General features: G+C 38.5%; 2 pseudogenes; both read left to right on the top strand.

Moving 5' to 3' along the window:
• The first annotated feature begins 214 nt into the window (after window positions 1-214).
• Window positions 215-1,381, top strand: LOC149497139 (receptor-like protein kinase FERONIA pseudogene; annotated as a pseudogene).
• Window positions 1,382-1,972: 591 nt separating this feature from the next.
• On the top strand, window positions 1,973-5,001 carry LOC105646480 (receptor-like protein kinase FERONIA pseudogene; annotated as a pseudogene).
• The last annotated feature ends 246 nt before the right edge of the window (window positions 5,002-5,247 follow it).

Below are 5,247 nucleotides of genomic sequence, written 5' to 3'. Positions count from 1 at the left end.
CTATAAGAAAAAAAATTTTGAACTAAGAAAAAGATTTAAAGAATACAATAAGCCATTGAATTTTAAGGAATTGTTCATAATTTAAAAAACCTTAAACACTTACATATTTTCAAATCTTAAATTTCTAATTTTACTGCACCAATCTACAGAGAGCTCGAGTGAACTAATTTCTGTTGTCAGTAGTGAATTATTGCTCAAAATAATCGATGGATAGCACTCATAAATTTTGATGTCCCATGTCCCATGTCTATCAAGAAAGCAACACATTTTTAATGTCTACAAAGGATCCATCGATGATGGCGCCTTTACTGTCGCAATCAAGCGATTACATTCATCATCAAAAAAGGGAACTCGCGAGTTCAAAACAGAAATCCAGATGCTTTCCAAGCTCCGTCACACGCATCTCGTGTCTCTAATAGGATACTGTGATGATCCAGGCGAGATGATTCTAGTATACGAGTTCATGCACCGCGGCACTCTCCGTGATAATCTCTACAAAACCAAAAACCCTCCTCTTCCATGGAAGCAAAGACTACAGATCTGCATCGGAGCTGCACATGGACTGCATCATCTCCATACAGGTGCGAAACACCCGATCATTCACCGCGACGTCAAGTCAACGAACATACTGATAGATGAAGAACTGGGTGGCTAAAGTTTCTGACTTTGACTTGTCAAGAATGGGTCCCACTAGCCAGTCCCAAACGCAAGTCAGCACTGTTGTCAGGGGTAGTGTTGGATATGTAGATCCAGAGTATTATCGTAGGCAACACCTCACTGAAAAATCTGACGTGTACTCATTCGGAGTTGTTCTATTGGAGGTATTATGTGCTAGGCCACCTGTAATTCCAGGATTACCCAAAGAGCAAGCGAATTTAGCTGATTGGGCTAGAATCTGCTATAGAAGAGGTGCACTCGATCGAATAATGGACCCGCACTTGAGAGGTGATGCTGATCCTGCCTGTTTGGAGAAATTTGGAGAGATTGCGGAGAGCTGTTTGCGTGACAATGGAGCACAAAGACCGGCAATGAGCGGCGTGATATGTGAGCTGGAGTTAGCATTGCAGCTTCAAGAGACGGCAGAGAAGAGTAGAAATAGTAGTGTTGAGAGTGTGGGTGAAGAGCAGGAAAGTCCATTGTTGTTGCGTGGGGAAGCTGTTGTAACTACTGATGATGATGATATATTTAGCGTTTCAGGCGAACAAAAGGAGGACTCCAAGAGCACAGTTAGCAGTGGTGAAGGGAGTGCTGCTAAACTTGATCCTGATGGATTTAAGTCTAAGTCTGTATTTTCGGAAATTATGAATCAAATGGGAAGATGAAAATTGTAGTTAAATCCAATTGATTTAAGCCTCTGGTATGCTTATTACAGTCTATCAAATTTTGCATGGTTTTAGTTACTATAAGAATGCTGATGATCTTTTTCCAATTTGTAGTTACAATAAGAATGGACAAAATTTGTTTATACTCGACAATGTGCTATTATAGACAACAAGACCTGCTCTGTTTTTTGTTTCTTAAAAATGTTGTTTCCCGGTTACTGGGTTTTTAGTTGTTTGAAAGAATTGCAATTGGATAAAATATGGAGACTAAGATCATTACCGCTGCTCTATTCTGCTAGTTTGAATATTTTCTAAAAATTTAAGCATTTCTATGTAATTATGCTATTTCTGAATAATGAACTATCTAGGTTTCATTAATATAATTAATAGTTTGATATGGATCTCTCCAATGATATAATTAATCCAACTTCTTAAGATCTGCATTGCTCTGTTTGTGAAGGGTATAATTATACTATTTTGTTGTCATTGTCGTTATAGCTATTCTATTCACCAGGTGTTCCGCAGTTCTTTATTTAATTTGTAATCAACAAGGTCTTTTTAAAGTCCTATGGATGACTTTCTACATACTAGAAGTCTTCTTGCCCGACCCGCTTTGTAGATGTTACATATTTTGTCCAACCACAATAAGACCTTACGGTCAGCCCCTTACTTTCTGAGCACGTACCCCTTGATTAAATGATAGTGCCAAAACTTGTCAATATTGAAGACTTGTTCAAGTCTTTGTTTACTCCCAAAAATGCTTCTTAAGTTAACAATTAACAGTTCTTCAAAACAAGAAGTTTACATGAAATTTCCATTGGAAAATTTAATTTCCATTTTTTTTTAATGGAAAGTTGTTGTAAACTTCTTTCCTTTATTCCTATCGTTGCCGATCGCCATAAACAAATAGTTGGATCTAAAAGATATTAAATTTCACACTATCCATGGGCTTCATAATTGCCTCACTCTCTCTTATCTTGACAAAATTAATTTCTCTTGCATCTCTCTTCATAATCCTTCTCCCTTACATCACCGCCGTTCACAGCTTGCCGCCATATACTCCAACAGAAATTATCCTTCTCAGCTGTGGTGCGTCCTCTCTCACAACATCACCCGACGGCCGAAATTGGGTTAGCGATGCCCGATCCAAATTCGGTGCCTCTATCTCTCTGAACTCATCATTTGCTTTCAAAGCCTCCGGGCAAGATACATCTGTGACCCAAGTCCCTTACATGACAGCTCGTATTTTTCTATCCAAATTCACCTACAGCTTTCCTGTCTCACCTGGCTCAAAATTTGTTCGTCTCTACTTCTATCCTGTTGCTTACTCCAATCTTGATATCTCCAAATCCTTCTTCTCCGTTGAAGCCAATGACTACACACTTCTAAGCAACTTTAGTGCTTTTCTTATGGTGACAGCTATAGAGCCTCCAGTTGCTGCCATTGTGAAAGAGTTTGTCGTTACTATTCAGGAAAAACAGATGCTTAACATAACTTTTAATCCATCTCTGAAATCTTTTGCCTTCATAAATGGTATTGAAATCGTTTCCATGCCAGACAGTCTCTATATACACGGAAATGATAGCCTGCTGACAAATGTTGGCATTGACTATCCCTTCTATTTGGATGATACAACCGCTCTTGAGACTGTTTATCGGTTAAATGTTGGGGGACGGGATATTGACGGTTCAGGTGACACCGGAATGTACAGGAAATGGGTTGAAGACTCTAATTACATTTTTGGAGCTGCATTTGGAGTGACGTCTATTTCTAAGGTTAAGATAAATTATACAAAGAGTACTCCGGCTTGGGTTGCTCCTGAATTGGTATATAGTAGTATGCGTTCAATGGGTCCTAATGCAAATGTTAACATTAACTACAATCTCACTTGGTTATTCCCCGTTGATACTGGATTCAACTATCTTGTTCGTCTCCACTTTTGTGAGACTCGACTAGAGGTTACCGGTGAGTTTCAACTGATATTCTCCATATTCATCAATAATCAAACAGTGGTAGCTCAAGCAGATGTGATCCTCTGGAGCGGTGGTAACGGTTTTCCAGTGTACAAAGACTACGTTGTATGGGTTCCAGCTGGAGTCCCTAGAAAGCAGGACTTGTGGCTCGCTTTACACCCATCTAATGAGACTGAGTTTGCTGACGCGATCTTGAATGGTTTGGAAATATTCAAGTTGAACAATTCAGAAGGTAGTCTAGCAGGACCCAACCCTGAACCAATTCGAGTTCCTCCAGAACCAGATCAACATCCAAGTTTAAAACAAAAACGAAGGAGCAGACTAGCATCACAGGTTTTGATCATTAATGTAGCTGTCTTTGGTGGCATATTCTCTTTAATTCTATGTCTCTTAGCCTATCAAAGAAGAAGGAAAGCTAAGGACTCTGCTACGATCGACCACATTTCTTGTCGGGCCCCATTTTCGTACAAATCTAATAAGTCCACGACAATTGCTTCACCACTGCCAACAGAGCGTTGCCGTAGATTTACGATTCTCGAAATCAAAGAAGCTACCAGAAATTTTGACGATCAAAACTTTATAGGTTCTGGAGGATTTGGTAATGTATATAAAGGATACATAGATAATGAATCCATCACAGTCGCTATCAAACGGCTAGATTCATCATCAAAGCAAGGGACTTGCGAATTCACGACAGAAATAGAGATGTTGTCACAAGTCCGCCATGTCAATCTTGTATCTTTGATCGGATATTGCATTGATGAAGGTGAAATGATTCTCATCTATGATTACCTTATCAACGGCACACTTGGAGAACATTTACATGAAACAAACAATGATCCTCTTCCGTGGAAAAAAAGGCTTCACATATGCATAGGTGCAGCACGCGGATTGCATTATCTTCATTCCGAGTTCACGCATACCATTATCCATCGAGACGTGAAGACAAGTAATATTTTGCTAGACGAAAACTGGATTGCAAAAGTTTCAGATTTCGGATTATCCAAAGCAGCTTTCAAACAGGAGGTCAGTACTACTATAGTGAAGGGAACTTGGGGTTATTTAGATCCAGAATATGCAAGATACCAAATATTAACAGAAAAATCTGATGTGTACTCATTTGGTCTAGTATTATTGGAAGTCTTGTGTGCTCTGAAGCCGCTTGATCGAAATTTGGTGGAAGAACATATGAACTTAGCCATCTGGGCTGAAAAATGCATTCAAAATGGAAACATTTATCAAATAATTGATCCTTATTTGAAGGGGAAGATAGCTCCACGGTGTTTCAAAAAATTTGTGGAGATCGCATTCAGTTGCATTCATAGCAAAGGCATTGAACGGCCCAATATAAGAGATGTTATGGAAGAACTTGAGTTTGCACTGAAGCTGCAAGAGGATGCAGAAGCTGAGAATATGGGAATCAGTCCTGATGGTGAAATAGTCCATCCTGATGTATCTTTTTTCCCTGCCCAATGTGTTGATATTGCCGACGGACCTCAGCTAGGCTCAACTTCATCAACTGATTTTGATACAAGTAGTTCAACTAGGGGTGTGTTTGGCTCAAGGATTGGCTGATATATTTTTTTTGTTTTCAGCTTTTAACAATTGTTAATTAGCAATTAATGCTCTATATATGTTTTCAAATATTTGTGGTTAGAAACATTTTCTAAGACATTTCAATTATAATACTTATTCATTAAACATTATTTTTCTCGTTTTGGGGTTCAAAGTAGAATCAAAATTATTTGTAGTTTGAAGCTTTGAGTGATTTAAAGTTCTAAAGACAGACAGGATCAGAGAGAAGGAAATGAAAGGCAGCCATGGCCCCAAGCTCTAAAAAAAATTTTCAATTTTCCTTTAAAATTAGATAAAGTTTTTGAATTTTTTTTCCCAGGATGGTGTTTAAAGGAAAAGTATTTAAGGAAATAGTGTTCCCGTAACAATATTTAATC

Source organism: Jatropha curcas, chromosome 4 (assembly GCF_041381405.1).
Source record: "Jatropha curcas cultivar XTBG-Jc1 chromosome 4, XTBG_Jcur_1.0, whole genome shotgun sequence".
Lineage (NCBI taxonomy): Eukaryota > Viridiplantae > Streptophyta > Magnoliopsida > Malpighiales > Euphorbiaceae > Jatropha > Jatropha curcas.
The sequence above is the reverse complement of the archived record's forward strand: the minus strand, read 5'-3'. Positions and strand labels throughout refer to the sequence as shown.